General features: G+C 37.7%; 1 non-coding gene across 1 annotated transcript; it reads right to left on the reverse strand.

The window, feature by feature from the left end:
- Positions 1-9,736: 9,736 nt before the first annotated feature.
- LOC147346078 (U6 spliceosomal RNA) lies at positions 9,737-9,843 on the reverse strand. The gene has a single exon (XR_015154199.1). It is a non-coding gene; the product is annotated as a U6 spliceosomal RNA (small nuclear RNA).
- Positions 9,844-20,994: the final 11,151 nt, after the last annotated feature.

Raw genomic sequence — 20,994 nt, forward strand, 5'->3', positions numbered from 1 at the left:
TATACAATATATACTCTAAGAAAAAATTCCTGTCTAGTAGCAATTCCATTTTTAGAATCTAAGAAAGAAAAATCAGAGTAATCTTTAAAAATGGAATTATCTTCATGCATTTTTTGAAACATGAAACTCTTAAGTGAATTCAGGTTAAAGACCAAACTCCTTATTTTGGCTTATAAAGCCCTACAGATTCATATCCGTCTTCTTCCCTCTTAAAAAAAAAAAAAAAAAACCTATTTAGTCTTATCTCTGGTCACTGCTACCTAGTACCTCTTCTCCAATAGTGTTAAGAAATTCAAATGTCTGTGTTCTTTCTCATCTCCTTCCTGTGTCTGAGAGGATGGGAGAGGTTGTGTTTGGTACTTGTAATGCTCATTTGGATTCAGATAACTCAGATTCCTTGGCCTGTTGTCGCAAGTCCCTGAATTCTTCAATACACTGCTTCCTTATTTCTGCCCATATGTCCTTTAATATTCCCTTCCTTAAAGTTTCTTCAAATCCCAGGTTAGGTTGCCATGCTTCTTGCTAGGACCCTAAATGATACAGCACTCAAAATTCAGAATTAAGTATTGATATTTTTCACAATTTCCCTGGTGCCTCAGATGGTAAAGAATCCTCCTGCAATGCAGGAGTTGCAAGTTCGATCCCAGGGTTGGGAAGATCCCCTGGAGAAGGGCGTGGCAACCCCCTCCAGTATTCTGGCCTAGGAAATCCCATGGACAGAGGCTACAGTCCATGGGGTTGCAAAGAGTGGACATGGCTGAGCGACTTTCACTTTCAAATTAAAACTCAACTTTATTAAGGTATGATTTATACATAATAAAATGCACCTACTCTGATCATCTAGTTTGATGAATTTTGGTAAAGGTGTATATCTGTGTAACTACCACATAGTTGAGAAAAAGTGCACATCCATTACCTCCAAAAGTTTCCTCTGCACTTTCTTGGTCAAATTCCCCACTCCAGTTTTTTAGTCTGTTTATTTGTATTCTAGAATTTTAGCTAGATTAAATCATACATTATGACTTGCTTGTATCTGACTTCCTTTGTTCAGCATGTTTTTGAGATTCATCCATATTGTTGCATTTATCAGTTAATCACATTTTTAAATTTTTAAGTAGTGTTCAGTTGTATGGATATTTTAAAATTTATTTATCCATCCCTCTGTTCACAGGTATTTGTTTTCAGGTTTTGACTATTATAAGTAAGGCTATATGTGTGTGGACATTCATTTACAAATATTTGTGTAGACATGTGTTTGTTTGTTTGTTTTGAGGGAGCCACATTTTCCCTGGTGGCTCAGATGGTAAAGGAGAACTTCTGGGATGTATGATAAGTCGTCAACTTTAAAAGGAGCTGTCATGCATTTATACAAAGTGGTGTACCCATTCACATTCTCATCAGCCATGTATTAGAGTTCCAGTTGCTCTATATGCTCATGTAGTACTTGTTATTTTCAACATTTCTAATTTTAGGTATTTCTCATGGTTGGAGCTGTTTTGTTGTGGCTTTAATTTCCATTTCCCTGATGATTAATGATGCTGAGCATTTTATCATACAGTTTTTCATCATCCATTTGCCCATTAAAATAGGATTATTTGTCATAATTTTGAAGGCATACATTCTGGATCCAAGTCTTTTGTTAGATACATGCATTGTAAATATTATTTTCCCCGATTTTCCTTTATCTTAGTAATGTTTTACAAACAGCAGATAGTTTAAACTTGGAAGTCCAATTTAACTATGGCCTTTAAGTTTTGTGTCCTGTCTTTGAAATTTTTGCCTATCTCAGCATCATGAAGATTTTATCCTATGTTTTCTTCTGGAAAGTTCTTTTACTTTTTAGGGAAAAAAAGAAACCTCTGTAGGTAAACTTAAAATTGTCCCATTACCCCTTCCTTCCTTCCCCTTTCATTTTAGTGCAAATCACAATCTTGAACTTCACTTGTACATCTTTATCTGTGTTGTATAATTCTGCCATGTAAGTTCTTATGCATCATAATATTTAGCATTATTTCATGATTTTATAAAACTTACATAAAGATTTCATCTGTATGTGCATATAGATGAAGAAAGCTCTCACTTAGTTTTCTCTGTATGTAGTGGCTTAAATTCATAACCAGTTTTTTGCTATCTGCTCAGTTAACCTTTCAAACCAGAAATTTGATTTTTACTTATTCTTAATCCAAGACAGAGAAAGATTCCATCCATCTATATAATCTATCTATCTATCCATCCATCTACAGAGAGACACACAGGGAGAGAGAGACACATACACAGAGAATGTTTCATTTTATTTAAGAAGAATGAATGAAACCAAGTTTTAAGCTATTGTTTAATTGTTCTCTGCTGTGGACATGTGCATGGACATGGACTGGAAATTTTTTTTTAAGGCTTTATTCCAGAGTCACAGAGGTAGGTTATAGATACTGATGGCCAAAGGGAACCTTTACAGGAACTTGTTGAGATAACAAATATTTACTTACGCTTTTACTTATTTTTACTTCATATCTGTCCACCTGGGCAATGCATAAGAAACAGCTTATTCTTTTCTCCAGTTAGGGCCATGAATATGGTAGCTGAATCATAGAGAAAATAACAAAAAGGCTATATGTGTGGAGAGAGGAATGAGGAGCAACAGGAAACTAGGCAACTTCTAAAATTCTCTGCTATAGAAATTTTATATTTTATCTGTTGATGAAAAATTTTAAAATAAGAACTGAAGTATTGTTTAACCACAAACTATAGCTTTTACAAACACAATGCTTATATCATATTGCTAGACTATGAAATGGATGAAGTGGTGGCAGATAGCTAGCTTCAAACTTGTAAACTTCTTTTTCCTCCTGAACACACATCTCAGCTACCTTCCCAATCTGAGTGCACATAGGTAGGACCATGTAACTAATTCTTTCAAACAGAACGTGTGTGGAAATGGTGTTTGCCACTCGCAGGATTGTCTCTTCATCATATGTGATCCTTCACCTTCTCTCTCTCTGCCTCATTAGCTGACTGGAAGCAGAAGACTCAGCAGAGACTCTGAGGCCCCAGGGGAAATGCAGAGCCCCTAAATGAAAGGAACTGTTTGAAGTCTACAGAGTTACATACATTGCAAAATCTTTGCAAATTTTTAATGCAGTTCACATATAAACACAAAAAGTCAGGGATATAATATCAGTCAAGGAGTGTGAACTTCACTCCTCCACCCAAATTTCTGTCCACTTTTATCTCTTTCTGACCCTTGATGATGAATGATTATCTTGACTTTTAGATCCCTCTTGAGAAAGGCAAGCTCTTCTCTACTTCCTCATCTGGGGAAGGGTGCGTTAGTTAAAGTGTCTTTGCGCGTATGCTTGGAAACGGAAGCAAAAGACATGATGTTGTGAGGAAACTGAAGTGAATAGAAGACAGGTGAAAACCCTTGCTCAGAAAAGGCAGAGAGCTAGGACAGCTGTTGTCAACTGCAGAAACTGTGGGACTTCCTTCTGGATTCTAGCAATGAGTAATTTGGTGACAATTGATTTTCCACTCTTCAGAATCTCTGCTCTAGATTGATATCAGGAAGGCAGAATCCAGTTAACTTACCATAAACCATGGGCCCACCCTAGTGCCTAGCAAGGATGATGTGCTATGGTTGGCATCCCTACCAAGAACATATGAAAAAGAGCAAGAGAAATTTTTTGAAGTCAGTAGACATTTAACTGGTGTAAGAGGGAGAAGAGGTACATGGCAGACTTACAACAGAACACATCCGCTACAAAGGTGGAACTTTTAAGTCATTGATATCTTGATGTAAATAAATTTATTAGATTTCATCTTATATGTATGTACATGGCAAAGCAAAGAGGAAAGTTACTGAGTGTTATAATCTGACCACACACTAGGTAGTCTTATGAAAAGTATCCCATTTTATGGAAAATGATGGCCGGGGAGTCAGGAGTAGAAGAGGTGACAGAGAAAAGTGCTGTAAAGAAGGAAAGACAAGAAAGGACCAAAGGCTACCTGAAACAAACTTTTCTATACCAACTTTGCCTAGTTATAGAAATCATTTGACTATTGGCCTGTGAGTTTGCTATTCAGTTGTTTCTCATCCCTACAAGACTTGATTGTCTTTAGATGTTTTGTCTTACCAATCAGAGATTTAAAAAATGACCAACTGGGGATAGAGTTCTCTTGGAATTCCATATGATTTATTTTGTGGTAGAAATAAATGAGAAGTACTAGTTGTATGTCAAGGAAGGAGGGGAAAACCATAAATCAAAAATTACACACTATTAAATTACCTTTCAGACTTTAACAAGCGGAATTTCAGGAGGGAAGAAAGTCGAGAAGCACAGATGAAGCACAAGTGCTTAGAAATTCATTTTTTTTTAAGGGAATGGAGACTAAGATCTGTTTTGGTATGTTGGCATGACCCAACCTGGGAGGTCAGAAAACCATCACAGGCTTTTGCTTGTAGAGCAGGTGCACCTTGCTGTAAATAATCTTTGCAGCTCTGACCCTGAAAGCTGATGTTAGATGTGTTCGGCCAGGTGACTCCTGATTATAGTTCCTCTTGTGTTCATTTCCTTCCCCCATACTCCTGAACAGGCATCTGGCTCATTTACTTGAAGATTCTGACTTTTGATAGCATTCCTAGAGTTGAATGATTTTGGCATTTTGGTATTTAAAGCGAGAATGGATGATGTTTCATATGCTTGTGCTCTTCTAAAATCTTGTGTCCCTTGATAGCCCCTCTATATAAAGCTACATTTTGAGTAAAGAAATGTAGCTTTGTTTCTGTTATTAACAATACTTGAGAACGATTCCATGTTTAATTCCCTTAGGCTATGGGACATTTATTAACCAGGTCCTTTTTATAGGATTTTAAAAAAGTTCCAAAATAGAGTGAAATCTCATCAATTCAGGTGTTTACAAATTAAGAATTTGTGATCATTTGGGAGGGATTATTTACTTTTGTATCATGAAAAAGAACAATGTGAGTAATATTCTGGGAGCATGTTTAATCTGGATAAAGAACCTAAACCTTTCAGTCATATTCAAAGCACTTATCTAATGGTTAAGGATAAATGACTCTTATCTGTTCAGTGTGTTTCGTGGAATTTCAAGCATCTTCCCAACATAGTCATCGCAGAGGTAGTGTTGGTCTTCATTTCCCTTGTCAGTCAGTTCAGTCGCTCAGCTCAGCTCAGTTGCTCGGTTGTGTCCGACTCTTTGCAACCCCATGAATCACAGCACGCCAGGCCTCCCTGTCTAGTCATGTCCAACTCTTTGTGACCCCATGGACTGCAGCATGCCAGGCTTCCCTGTCCATCACCAACTCCTGGAGCCTGCTCAAATTCATGTCCATTGAGTTGGTGATGCCATCCAACCATCTCATCCTCTGTTGTCCCCTTCTCCTCTTGCCTTCAATCTTTCCCAGCATCAAGGTCTTTTCCAGTGAGTAGTTCTTCTCATCAGCTGGCCAAAGTATTGTAGCTTCAGCTTCAGCATCAGTCCTTCCAGTTAATATTCAGGATTGATTTTCTTTAAGATTGACTGGTTTGATCTCCATGCAGTCCAATGGACTCTCAAGAGTCTTCTCCAACACTACAGTTCACAAGCATAAATTTTCTTGTATCAAAGGGCAAACTATTTCTGAAAATAATTTTCAAGAAGCATGAGGCTTAAGTGCTTCAAAATCTTGCAATAAGAATGAAATGGTAGCTGATGATGTTCCATTTGGAACATCCCCAGAGCTGTATTGAAGCCATGTGTATACCTTCGTTAGTGCTGTAAACAAATTACACCTACAGGATAAGAGTCATCTTTAGCTACATGACAGGGTTGACATGCTGAGTTAACAAAATAGTAGCTGCTTTCTTAGGTACAGAGGGACAGTGATAAGACTGAGTCTATGTCAGGGATGTAAAGGAACAATAATTCCCCGATTGCTGTAGGTACAACTGATCAGAGGATGTAGTTTTCCCTCAGGAGAGAGAATAACTAAGAAATTTCATAGGTGATAGAGACTAAATTTGTAGAATTTGTGTTCTTTAGTTACAACTATATATTTAAGTGTGGTATCAGACCTAAAATTAGTATTATGTGTTGCCTTGACATCTGGGGGAAGTTGGAAGAGACTTGTGTTGTCCAATCCAAGTTCCCCTCTCTACTTTGCTTCTGCAGATAAAACTTTCCAGCCAAACAACCCTCCACATCAAAGAAACCAAGTGCAGTTCCTGCTTATCTCTAGTAGTGGGTTTCATTTCCTTTGCAGCCCACAAATTATTCAAACAAACCAATTACATCATTTTGTGGAAAATTTGGGGTTTCCTTCCTTCTCCATATTAGAAAACAGCCCAGGTTGTTCATTCTATCCTGTTCTTAAGTAAAACTGCCCTATGGCCCTGCATAGTGTCCTCCTCCTCTGTCAGTTATTACGTGACAAATAACTGTTGCTGATATCATCTGTCTAGAGTTGGATGTCTTATGGCCATCTATGTAACCCTAGGGTAAGTAACTTCCCTCACCAATGATGCAAGGAGGAGGTGTTTTAAACAGAAAATACCAACATAGTATCTGTAATCTCAAGATTATTTAAAATGATGTCACTTATTTTCAGAGAAGAGAGGAGAGTATGTCAAATATATAGTGAAAAGGAGGTATACTTGGAAATGTTCAGCAGTAAAATTCATGAATTGCTTCAATCGATAGAGTTGTTGTTATGACATAGCTTGTATTCTAATTATGTTTCAGCTCAGTGAGATTAAGTTTGAATCCAGAAGCCAATCTTTAAGTTAGTATTTCTGCCGCTGTACACTATCTCTATTTTCCTATATATCAACTTTAATGAGAGTTTTTTTTTTTATCACTAATGGATGTTGAAATTTGTCAAATGCCTTTTTTCGTGTCTATTGAGATGATAGTATTTTTTTCCTTCTTTTATCACATTGTTTGGTTTGCAGATTTTGCACCATCCTTGCATCTCTTGAATAAACCCCACTTGATCACAGTGTATGATCCCTTCTATGTGGTGTTGAATTTGGCTTGCCAATATTGTGCTGAGAATGTTTGCATTTATATTCATCAGAGATATTAACTTGCTTCTTTCCCTCAGTTCAGTTAGCTTTCTTATTGCTATTGCTTTGAACTCTATCTGGTAAATTATTTATTTTGGTTTCATTAAGGCTTTTCTCAAGATATTTTTTTCTTGTCCTTTGTTTGAAGCATAGTCTTTTGTCTTCTCATTTTGTTTAACTTTCTGTCTCTTTCTATGAAGTTAGGTGAAACAGTAGCCTGTCCTGGATTGAAGGTGTGTCCTTGTCAACTTTGCCTGTGTCCTGTGCCTTTGGAGTTGCATCGAAGGTAAGCATGAGCCATGTCCTCCCCTGGTGTGTGCCGGTCATCATTGCATCGGTGGAAAGTGGAGCTGGAGTTGGTGGGGCTAGAGCCAGAGTCTGGTGTAAATAGGGGCTTCTCCTATGCTCAATGGTTGTCACTGCCTATGGGGGGCAGGGTTGGGGCTGGAGGGCCTGAGGAGGAGACCTCAGCTAGTTGGTTGTGTGATGGCATTCTCAGCCTTGGTTTGGGGTGTGAAAGTGAAAATCACTCAGTCGTGTCCATGGAATTCTCCAGGCCAGAATACTGGAGTGGGTAGCCTTTCCCTTCTCCAGGGGATCGTCCCAACCCAGGGATCAAACTCAGGCCTCCTACATTGCAGGCAGATTCTTTACCAGCTGAGCCAGCAGGGAAGCCATGGTTTGGGGGTGTGACTGGGCTTAAGGGTCTGGGGTGGCACTTCCGTGCTGGTTTCACTTTTCCCCTGATGTGTGCATTAGTTAGAGGTGCCTCAGGGATGGCGGGGTTGGTGTCACGCTACAGCCGCCTCTGCCTTAGTGAGGAGCAGAGCTAGAGCAAGAGGGGCTGGAGTGGGAATCTGGGACAGGCTGGGGGTTGCCCTAGGGTGTTCCTGGCAAGTCAACAAGAACCCCAGGCGGTCTTCAGTCTGCTGTCTCTGTGACTGGGTGTAAACACGAATGTGTGTGTGCTGTTGAAGAGCAGAGTCTCGGTTTCTTACAGTCCTCTGTTAAGTCCCGCTGGTTTTCAAACCTGCTAAAGGGGCTTGTCTTTCCACTGACATAATGTCTAACATGTGGCTTGAACCCCTCGCTCTGCACGGGGAGAACCCTGAGCCTGTGCTATCCCCCTTCTCTTCTGTGTCGCGGTGTGGGTGTGGGGTGTGGGTCCTAGCCACATCACTTCTCCTCCCTTCCTACCAAACTCAGAGTGTGCATCTTCCTTTATAGCCTTGGTTGTCCTGCTAGTCCCCAGGTTGAGTTTAACGAGAGACATTCTATGTGTAGTCTTTTTTAAAATTATTTTTTAATTGAAGGATAATTGCTTTACAGAATTTTGTTGTTTTCTGTCAAACCTCAACATGAATCAGCCATGGGTATACATATATCCCCTCCTTTTTGAACCTCCCTCCCATCTCCCACCCCATCCCACCCCTCCAGGTTGATATAGAGCCCCTGTTTAAGTTTCCTGAGCCACACAGCAAATTCCCAATGGCTATCTATTTTACATATGGTAAGGTAGGTTTCCATGTTACTGTCTCCATATATCTCACCCTCTCCTCCTCTCTTCCCATGTCCATAAGTCTATTCTCTATGTGTGTTTCTCCCTTGCTGTCCTGCAAATAAATTCTACAGTACCATTTTTCTAGATTCCATATATATGTATTCAAATACAATATTTATCTTTCTCTTTCTGACTTACTTCACTTTGTATAATAGGCTCAAGTAGGTTCATCCACCTCATTAGAACTGACTCAAATGCATTCCTTTTTATGGCTGAGTAATATTCTGTTATGTATATGGACCACAACTTCTTTATTCATTCATCTGTCGATGGACATCCAGGTTGATCCATGTTCTAGCTATTGTAAATAGTGCTGCAATGAACAATGGGATACATGTGTCTTTTTCAATTTTGGTTTTCTCAGGGTATGTGCCTAGGAATGGGATTGCTGGGTCATATGGTGATTTTATTCCTAGTTTTTTAAGGAATCTCCATACCATCTTCCATAGTGGCTGTATCAATTTACATTCCCACCAACAGTGCCGGAGCATTCCCTTTTCTCCACACCCTCTCCAGCATTTATTGTTTGTAGGCTTTTTGATGATGGCCATTCTGACAGGTGTGAGGTGATATCTCATTGCAGTTTTGATTTGCATTTCTCTAATAATGAGTGATGTTGAGCATCTTTTCATGTGTTTGTTAGCCATCTGTATGTCTTCTTTGGAGAAATGTCTGTTTAGGTCTTTTTCCCACTTTTTGATTGGTTGTTTTTCTGGTACTGGGTTGTATGAACTACTTGTATATTTTGGAAATTAATCCTTTGTCAGTTGTTTCATTTGCTATTATCTTCTCCTATTCTGAAGGTTGTCTTTTCACCTTGCTTATAGTTTCCTTTGCCGTGCAAAAGCTTTTAAGTTTAATCAGGTCCCACTTGTTTACTTTTGTTTTTATTTCTATTACTCTAGGAGGTGTGTCATAGAGGATCTTGCTTTGATTTATGTCATCAAGTGTTCTGCCTTTGTTTTCCTCAAAGAGTTTTCTAGTTTCTGATCTTACATTTAGGTCTTTAATCCATTTTGAATTTATCTTTGTGTGTGGTGTTAGGAAGTGTTCTAGTTTCATTCTCTTACATGTAGCTGTCCAGTTTCCCCAGCATCATTTATTGAAGAGGCTGTCTAAAAATATGGAATGCTTCAGGAATTTGCATGTCATCCTTGCACAGGGGCCATGCTAATCTTCTCTGTATCATTCCAATTTTACTATATGTGCTGCCAAAGCAAGCATTGGTTGTAGTTTTGCTGTGGTCGTGAGCAGATAGGAGCCTAGCGTCGTTCTGATCCACCTCCCGCTTGTAAAGTTTCTGATGTCCGTTTCCGTGGGCTCACAGAGCATGCTGTCATCAGTCTTTTGTTGTTGTTCAGTTTCTCAGTTGTTTCTCCAACTCTCTGCGACCCCATGGACTGCACACTACCAGCTTCCCTGTCCTTCACTATCTCCCGGAGTTTGCTCAAACTCATGTCCATTGAATTGGTAATGCCATCCAACCATCTCATCCTCTGTTGTCTTCTTCTGCTCCTGCCTTCAGTCTTTCCCAGCATCAGGGTCTTTTGCAATGAATTGGCTATTTGCATCAGGTGGCCAAAGTATTGGAGCTTCAGCTTCAGCATCAGTCCTTCCAATGAATATTCAGGGTTGATTTCCTTTACGATTGACTGGTTTGATATCCTGGCTGTCCAAGGGACTCTCAAGAATCTTCTCCAGTACCACAGTTTAAAAGCATCAATTCTTCAGTGCTCAGTTTAGTCATCAGTCTATTTACTTGCAAAACCAATACAATATTGTAAAGTTAAAAAAAACGAACAAACAGAATAAACAGTCAAGAAGCAAACCTTACACAGGCAGTCACTTAATTTAAAACAAAGTTGGCACTGCAGTGCAGTGGGGAAAAGAATGGTCATTTCAATAGTGGTGGATCAAATAAGTATCTATGTAGGGAAAAAAAAATGACCAATTAACTTCTATTGAGTCATTGAAAAGAATGGATGGGAACTCACACCATTTCCCTGGAGGTACCCCTCACTTCCATTCCTGTGTTCAGAATGTATATTTGGGTCCTATTGGGTTTTCTCTTTTTGTATTGGTTTTCTAAAACTCTTTCTGCTCTAACCACTCAAGCTGGCAAATTTCTATGATAGATTTCTTTCTATGATCACATTATATTTGCTTTACATGGAAATCTCCACCTGGGGTTGGAGTGAAACACTTAGGAACTCTGAATGTGCTTGTTGTAGGGAAAGACTTGAAGTCAGTGGAAGCATATCAGAGGGAGTGTGTTACGAGGACCAGGTGAATCCAAATTTGCTACCCAGCTGCTGATTTCAGAAAATGATTTCCAAGTTGCAGAGATCTATTTACAAATGATCCCTAGCAGCTACCAAGATTAATTCTTAATCCCTTGCACTTCAAAGCTTTTTCTTAGTCACTGAACCTCAATCCTATTCCGTTGTACAAAGTTTCGTGCAAAGAGCATATTACCATAGAATGGTAGATTGGCTCACAGGATGGGCACTATGCTCCACCTATGGGGTTTGGTATGCAGAATCCAGCTGCACGAGGTGAGGACAGGACCGGTGCTCTTTGAAAAGATGGGAGGACACCAACACCTGTTTACTACCTCTACAGTCTCTGGGACTTTGACAAGCTAGGGTAGTAAACAGCAATATAGTTTAAAAAAGTTATCATTTAGCTTTCAGCTAGTGAGTTTTCTCCCTTTTGAATTTTATTTTATTTAAAAAAAATTCATCTTTATTTTTGGTACAGAAATTCACTTCAAAGACCACTGCTTTGTAAAATCTCCTGGGTTCTTGATTTTCTGTCTCTAATTCAGGGAGGGAAGTTGCAGGCTTATACTTCATTTTCTCTTAAATCTTGAATCAAGCAATGAAGTACATTGTATCTCACAGTCTAATGTAGATGCAGACATGCAGTTTTAATGGGAACTTGGGATGCAATTGTAGTGGGGCACAGGAAAAGCAGCTTCTAGATCTGTGTTGGGGTTTATTTGCTGTTGTTCTGTCCCTAAGTTGTGTCCAACTCTCTGCAACCCCACAGACTGCAGCACGCCAGACTTCCCTGTCCTTCGCTATCGCACAGAGTTTGCTGTGATTCATGTCCATTGAGTTGGTGATACCATCCAACCATCTCATTCACTGTCATCCCCTTCTCCTGCCTTCAGTCTTTCCCAGCCCCAGGGTCTTCTCCAATGAGTCTGCTCTTTGCATCAGGTTGCCAAAGTATCGGAGCTTCAGCTTCAGCACCAGTCCTTCCCATGAGTATTCAGGGTTGATTTTCTTTAGGACTGACTGGTTTGATATCCTTATTTTCCATGGGACTCCCCAAAGTCTTCTCCAGCACCATAGTTGGGGTTTATAGAGAAGGTTAAGAAAGAGTAGAAATTTGTAAGCAAAGGGAGAGAGTGTAGAAGGACATCCAAGCAGAGAGATGACACTTTAGGCAGGTAACAGGCCAGGTGAAAGGAGCAGTGTGTGTTTTAGTGATGTGAGAAGACACATTAGATACATGGCTGGGGAGACACCAAGTCATGGTGGGAGTCTTATGTCATTCAGAGATGTGCTTATTTTCTCCAGTGGGCCATGGAATCTGACTGAAGGGTTCTGAGAAAAAGTTTGGGTATTATCAGATTCATATTCAATAAAGAGCTCTGTAACAGTTGTGTAAAATTTGTTTTAGAAAGAGAAGTTAGACCAGAGGTAGGGAAGTTGTAATATTTTGGATGAAATACATAGCAAGGCAAGATAGTGGTCATGGAAATGAAGAGAGAAAAAAAATCAGCAAATTCAATGACAGAATTGATACTGAATGTATGTGGTGGTAGATGTGTAAGCAACCACATTCAGCTCCTGAAGAGGGGCCATGCAGAGGGTTAGTGTCAAAGTCAGTGGAGGATTATTGGCCCCTCATTGCTTCTGCTTCTGTATTTTTGGCCTGGGCTTGCTATTAGTCTGCATGGCTGGTAGTCAGGAAAAGCTAGACTTGAACTGGAAAAGCAAGACAGACTGGAACTCATTGATATTCCTGTGTTCATCCTTTGCGGCTTCTAACTATACTCAGGGAATATTGATCTTATGAATTTTTGTAGAAGAGATTATGAGCAGATGAACTTTAGTTTTCTAAGTGATGAGAAAATTTTGGTAGAAGGGCTAACAGTGATAATTGGGTTTATTGAAATATAACTTAAGGCAAAAAATAAACACACTAAAAAAGGTACCAGTACTACTAATGGACACAATTTCTAGTAAATAGGTATTAGTTAACGAACTGTTGTTGTAGTTTAGTCACTAAGTCATGTCCAACTCTTTTGTGACCCCATGGACTGTAGCCCACCAGGCGCCTCTGTCCATGGAGTTCTCCAGGCAAGAATACTGGGGTGGGTTGCCATTTCCTCCACCTGGGGATCTTCCCAACCCAGGAATTAAACTTGCATCTCTTGCATTGGCAGGTGAATTCTTTACCACTGAGTGACATGGGAAGCCAGTTATGAATAATAGACACTAAATAATATAGACTTAGCATTCATAAAGGAAATGTTAGGGAAATAATAAGGAGAAATACAAACACAGTAGTCATAAAAGATTTTAATTCACCTTTTTTCAGTTCATAACAAAGTCAAGGGGACAAAAATAAAGTAATAAGTAAGGATATGAAAAATGTAAGGACAAGATATACTTGTTAGATTTATTTGATATATATTAAAATTTGTACCTTAAAAGAGATAATATGTCTTCTTTTCAACTACCAATGGGATAGTCACAAGAAATGACCATATCATATACCTACCACACAGGAAGCTTCAATAATTATAGTAAAATAAAATAGCATAGACAAAATTGTGTGATATAGATCCAATAAAATAAAACAGTAAAATTAGATAATTGAAGTCCCAGGGTATAGAAATTTATATATTTTCTTTTAAATAATTAATAAATATGAATTAGCAAAGTATATTGCTAATGAAAACACTACATAATAGCCCAGAGGTTTATGAGTGAAAGCAAGGTCAGAGGATAAATCATTATGTACTTATATTAATGCATAAAAAAGCACAATAATAAATGAATTGAACAGGTAACTAAAGGAGTTAGAAAAAGAAAAGAAAATAGAAATACAAAATTAATAAGGTAAAGTAGAAACCAATAAACAATTAAAAAATGACAAAGCTGTATATATATTTAGAAGCTGGGTTTTGAACAAGAAATGATATGAAATAAATGTCAGTTAACTAGGCAAGATAAAAGGGAGAAAGGACAAATATACTAAATAAGAAATGAGAGAGAAAATACTCTCAGTGGCAGATGAAATGAATCATAGAAGGCTAATTTTCTAAACCCCGTGGAAATACATTTGAAAAATCTTGAAATGGATAGTTTTCTAGGAAGATTAAATTTACCAAAAAAGATTCCCAAAAAGGGAGAAAATTCAAAAGGATAATTAACATAGGAGGAATAATTTGTCAAAGAGTTGATGCTCTAAAAAGGACTCTGTCTAGACAGTTACACAGGGGATAAAATCTAATGCTATTTAAATTGCTCCAGAGCCAAATGACAAAGAAATGCTTCTAAATCCTCTTATGAAATACTAGGCATAGTATAATTACAAAAATCCAACAAGACTAGCACAAAAGACAGTATACAACTTAATATTGGCATAAAAGTTCTAAACATATTACTAACAAAGAGAAACCAGTAGTCAATACAAAGAGGTCATTCCTAGAATGTGAGGATGGTTCTAATGAAAAAAACTATATCAGTATACTTCATCATAGTAAGAGACCTAAGATGAATCTTATAATCAGTCTCCAAGTGTTTTGAAAAAGCAATAGAAAAATTAAAACTAAGTCATTTACAAAAGACCATGTATTGCATGATTCTGTTTATAGGACATATCCAGAACAGGCAAATCTATAGAATTGAACGTAGATTATAGTGATTGCCTAGGATGGGGGAATAGCATGGGATGGAGAGTGATAACAAATGTGTCTGGAGGTTCTTTTTTGGGGTGATGAATGTTAGATTCTAAAATTAGATTTTAGTAATGGTGTACAGTTCAATTAAAAGCCATTGAACTGAATGGTATATGAATTGTATCCCAATAAAACTGTTAAGGAAGTTAATGCTTAAAAGTCTAAATAAAATATTCTTAACCTAATAAAAATGTATTTAGCTGAACCCCAAAGTTAACATGAATCTTGTTGGGGAAGTAAGAATTGTTTTTCCCATAGACTCTTGAAACAAGCAAAAATTTCCATAACTAGCACTGCCCAGTCTCTTCAGAGACGCCAGCCAGTGCAATTAAAACAAAAGAGAGAAATTGGAGTCATAACGTTTGAAAACATTATAAATATATAATGTTTTATATATTATATATAATATATATTATACTATTATATATATACTATAATACTATATATACACTATATATTATATAGTATATATACTATATTTAATACAGTATAGTATATAATATAATATAGTATAGTATAATACTAAATATACTATATATTATATATATATACTATATATTATACAATATATATACTATTTACATCTGCTATTATAGTACATATTGTAAATATGAAACAAATCAAGAGAAAATGTAAACACAACAATAAAATTCAAGACAAAGCTTTCCTACTTGCAAATTGGAACCACTTAGAGTATTTAGTTGAGCAGTCACCAGTTCTGAGACTTAAGACAAATTCCTTAACCTCTGTGCACCTCATTTTCCTCTCAAATGCAAAAGAAATGATGTTTAGTTCAAAAGAGTTTTTCTCCTTTCTAAATGTCATAACCACTCAATCAGCACTGGTGCTGGGCCCTGCCCTTCCTCTAAGAATAGGATGTATTGCAGTGTCTCTCTGAATTGATTCACATGTGGTGGCAGAGGGAGTACAGACCAATAAACCGAATTACCTGGGGATTTCTTCTCCATTTCTTCTCTAGAGTCAGTGATGACCATGTACCATCTCCTGCAATAGGAAATGAGCTTTGTTTCAGTGCCAACTTTAAGCTGGTAATGGTGCAAGTTGGGGTGGTTGAGAATAATTGTGACGTTATCCGTGGACTAGGTAGGAAAAAAATCTATGATCAGTTGTGAATGAATTTTGAAAATTTCTGGTAACCAACAAGTACAGAAAAACAGACAAAATTACTTTTAATATATCCCTTAATCAACATATTGGAAATAATATAACTTCAACACAGAATCAATAAAAAATTACTCAGGTAAAAAGATTAGGTATAAAAGCACATGTTTCAGAGGCAAAATTCAGGATAGTACCTGTTATACTGAAGATTAACTCTTGGTTCTCTTTCTTTCTCTTTTTCTCCACCTTCCCCCCATCATCTTTATAATTGTGCAGTCGCTCAGTTGTGTCTGACTCTTTGTGACCCTAAGGACTGAAGCATGCCAGGATTCCCTGTCTTTCACCAACTTCTGGACCTTGCTCAAACTCATGTCCGTCACGTAGGTGATGCTATCCAACCAGCTCATCCTCTGTTATCCCCTTCTCCTCCTGCTTTCAATCTTTCCCAGCATCAGGGTCTTTTCTAATGAGTCAGTTCTTTGAATCAGGTGGCCAAAGTATTGGAGTTTCAGCTTCAGCATCAGTGCTTCCAATGAATATTCAGAACTGATTTCCTTTATGATTGGCTGGTTTAATCTCTAAGCTGTCCAAGAGACTCTCAAGAGTCTTCTCCAACACCACAGTTCAAAAGCATCAACTTTTTGGTGCTCAGCTTTCTTTATGGTCCAGCTCTCACATCCATACATGACTATTGGAAAAACCATAGCTTTGACTAGATGGACTTTTGTTGGCAAAGTAATGTCTCTGCTTTTTAATATGCTGTCTAGGTTGGCCATAGCTTTTCTTCCAATGAGCAAGCATCTTTTAATTTCATGGTTGCAGTCACCATCTGCAGTGATTTTGGAGCCCAGGAAAATAAAATCTGTCATTGTTTCCATTGTTTCCCCATCTATTTGTCATGAAGTGATGGGACCAGATTCCATGATCTTAGTTTTTGAATGCCAAGTTTTAAACTAGCTTTTTCACTCTCCTCTTTCACTTTCATCAAGAGGCTGTTTAGTTCCTCTTTACTTTCTTCCATAAGGGTGTTGTCATCTGCATATCTGTAGTTATTGATATTTCTCTCTTCAATCTTAATTCCAGCTTGTGCTTCATCCGTCTGGCATTTTGAATGATGTACTCTGCATATAAATTAAATAAGCAAGGGACGATATACAGCTTTGACGTACTCCTTTCCCAATTTGGAACCAGTCCATTGTTCCATGGCTCATTCTAACCATTGCTTCTTGACCTGCATACAAATTTCTCAGGAGGCAGGTAAGGTGTTCTGGTATTCCCATCTCTAGAAGAATTTCCCACAGTTTGTTGTGATTCATACAGTCAAAGGCTTTAGCATAGTCAATGAAGCAGAAGTAGATATTCTTCTGGAATTCTCTTGCTTTTTCTATGATCCAATGGATATTAGCAATTTTATCTCTGGTTCTTCTGTCTTTTCTAAACCCAGCTTGAATATCTGGAAGTTCTCGGTTCACGTACTGTTGAAACCTAGCTTGGAGAATTTGGGCATTAATTTGCTAGCGTGTGAGATGAGTGCAATTGTGCAGTAGTTTGAACATTCTTTGGCATTGCCTTTCTTTGGGATTGGAATGAAAAACAGACCTTTTCCAGTCCTATGGCCACTGCTGAGTTTTTCAAATGTGCTGGCATATTGAGTCTAGCACTTTCACAGCATCATCTCTTAGGATTTGAAATAGCTCAACTGGAATTCCATCACCTCCACTAGCTTTGTTCATAGTGATGCTTCCTAAGGCCCACCCGACTTCACACTCCAGGATGTCTGGCTCTACACCATCATGGTTATCTGGGTCATTAATATCTTTTTTGTATGGTTCTGTGTATTCTTGCCACCTTTTCTTAATATCTTCTGCTTCTGTTATGTTCATACCATTTATGTTCTTTATTGTGCCCATCTTTTCATGAAATGTTCCCTCATCAGATTTTGGAGATAGTATTTTTTAAATGAATTTAACTTTCTACCAAAGTCATGAAATCGCTAGAAAGTATTATTATTTGGCCCAGTGTAAAAATATTTTCTAAAAGTTTGCTTTTAACATACTTGCTATGCTTCCAACATTGATGCAGAAAACATACTTTAAAAAAGCAAGATATACCGGAACTTTTACCTCTAAATAAATATCTTCCCTTAAATTAGTCATCTTAGAATGCTAAGTTATTTTATTAATACTGTTGTTGTTTGAGTCATTTTCTGAGCTCTTGTACTTACCATGCCTGCGACTTTTTCTTTTGAGTATATTTAATATTGACGAATTTTTGTCCTCTCATTGTGGATTAGGTATGTGGAAATAGCTATAAGTAATTTAGAGAGAAGTATTAGGGAAAAATTGTATGTTCAGGTTGAATTATATTACTTTAAATTTATTTATATTGCATTTAAACAGGGGGAAATTAAGCTTGTGAAAGAGTAAAACTGGCTTTTCAGTATGTGTCTTATTTAACATTTTGTTTGTATACAAAAGAAAAAAATCCAAAATGCTTTGAATGCTTATACCCTTATCAGAATAGGGTTCCCTAGTCAGAGTAGATTTATGATGAGTCATTTTGGTCTCTTAGTTTTCTTTCAAAACCTGAGTCAGCTTCATTTCAGCAGAAATAAATCCATCCAAGTTTCTCATGCAGAGTTTCTTCATATTCTGAGTACATTGGAGTGTAAAGGACTGAAGTCTAACAAATGTGAATTTCAATCTTGATACCACTTCTGTGTAATATTCAATGTAATCTCAGTCAGCTTTGATGTTAGCATCTGTGTAATGGGAATTATAAAATACAGCAAGTTGTTAGGGTAAGAGAGACAGTACGTGACATACCATTGGTTACCCAGTGTTGATTCCTGGCTGCTTTTAAATCAAGTTTGGAGTGTAATGGGATATGGTAACATAATAATGATGAATTTTCTAGTTCTTTTTTTATTCTACCATAGAATCTGGTAGAATACCCCCCAATATGTAGCATATATAGAAATATCCTACCATTAAGTTGCTGGTAATAACATATTAAGGAAAAATGTATTCTACTGGTGATTATTTTGTATCCTGTAAGTTCATTAAATTCTTCATCTAGACTTCAGGAAGATATATGTGCTGCATTAATGGCCGATTGCCTAGTATCAAGAGTTATTTTGAAATGAATGATGAAATGACCCAGAAGCAATCTGTATGAATGATGAGCAGAGTGAGATAATTAAAACAGTGTGGGGGGCCTTCTTGATACCGTTTATCAGTTGAGGATGTGCAGATTAATTTAACTATTAAATATTTGGAACCTAAATCTTTCATAAAGTATTTCTTTTCCAGTTAGCACTGGACAATAAAAGTATCCTAGTCTTTTTAAAGAGACATTATGTTAGAATGATCATATTTTTGATGTAGATATGAGCTGCACAGATGGGAAATTCTTTAGAGACTCTAGAAGTGGCCTTCAGGCCAAATCTGGCCCATACCTGTTTTTGTAAATATAGTTTATTGGAGCACAGTTACCTTCATTCATTTATGTATTGTCTTTGGCTAACTTTATTATTTAAAAGCATTGTTGGATAGTTGCAACAGGGACTTTGTAGTCCACAAAGCCGAAAATATTTATCATTTACCATGTATGTGGCCTTTGGCCCTTGCTTAGGAAAAAAAAGTTTGCTGTGAAAAGAAAAATAATTATAATATTAGGGGAGCACAGAGGAAGTCATCCTGTTCTTCCACTGCCCTTGAAGTTCTAGTTTTGGTTCTCTGTGTTCCTAGATAGGAAATTATACATATTCTTCTGTAGTGTCCTTTCTACCCGTAGGCATTAGGAGTGGGTCAGTTGTTGGCAAATTAGCTCCCTGACCTCAACTCCTTTGTTACCACTTTTGCTTTGTACTCTGAGCCACATGGGCCCCCTTGGTGTTCCCCAAGAACATCATGAATGTCTGAGAAAACCACAATTCAAAAAGTCACATGTACCCTAGTGTTCACAGCAGCACTGTTTACAATAGCCGGGACAAGGAAGCAATATAGATGTCCATCGACAGATGAATGGATAAAGAAGTTGTGGTACATATACATACAGTGGAGTATGACTCAGCCATAAAAAAGAACGAATCTGAATCATTGTAGGGAGGTGGATGAACCTAGATCCTGTCATACAGAGTGAAATAAGTCAGAGAAAAACAAATATTGCATATTAATACATATAGAAGGAATCTAGAAAAATAGTACTGATAAACCTATTTTCAGGGAAGTAATGGAGATGCAGATGTAGAGAAAAGTTTGTGGACATAGTAACGGAAGGAGAGGGTGGAACGAATTGAGGGAATAGCATTGACATATATACACTATCGTGTGTGAAATAGATAGCTAGTGGGAAGCTGTTATACAACACAGCCTGGTACTCTGCGATGACATAGAGGGGTGGGTTGGCGGGGTGGAAGGGAGGCTCACCGGGGAGGGGATATATATAGATACAGATATAGATATAGATATAGATATAGATAGTTATAACTGATTCGTGTTGTTGTACAGCAGAAACCAACACAACATTGTAAAGCAATTATCCTCTAATTAAAAAAAAAGGAACACCGTATTTGTATTCACTTCAGGATTTTTCAACAGCTTAGAAATACCCTTCCATTATGTCTTCACCTGAATGGTTCCTTCCCCTTCAGTTTACCCCTTAAGTGTCACATTCAGAGAGGGCATTCCTGACCACCCTATTTATAGTATGGTCCTTACCCCCCATCACTCTTGAACTCATTATTCTCCTTGATTCTTTCATTGAATAAAATCACCATCTGGAATTTAGTCTTCCTTTTCACTTATTTATCATCTGTTTCCTCCAGGCTGTCAGCTGCAACAGCCAGAGCAGTGTTTGGCACATAAAAGGCCACAGTGTTTGTTGACAGTGGCTGGTGAAATGATCTGCTAGGAAGTAAAGCTGGCACTGCATTCCAGAGACAGCAAAAGAACCTAGATTTAGATTCAGGAATTTATTTATCCTCCTGCAAATTAATGTGTGAAAAGGTTCATGATTTCATAGACACTTGAGGCCTTATTTTACTTACAGAATACTCCAGGGAACCTCAATAAGCCTCCAAGTAAAAAATGACTTGTCTTAGCATAGCTTTGTGAAAGTCTTAATATTCTATCTTAAGCAAATACTATATACCTTCCTTAGCTCCAGGTTCTTATCTGAAGCCTGGGTTATTTTAGTAGCTGTCTTTAGATATGCCAGTTTTCAGCTATAATGTTAACTTGGGTGTAAGAGTGGAATTAAACAAGTAAACA

The sequence above is a fragment of the Bos grunniens genome, chromosome 24 (genome assembly GCF_055505025.1).
Source record: "Bos grunniens cultivar Pamir isolate PY7600 chromosome 24, Bosgru_T2T1.0, whole genome shotgun sequence".
Taxonomy (NCBI): domain Eukaryota; kingdom Metazoa; phylum Chordata; class Mammalia; order Artiodactyla; family Bovidae; genus Bos; species Bos grunniens.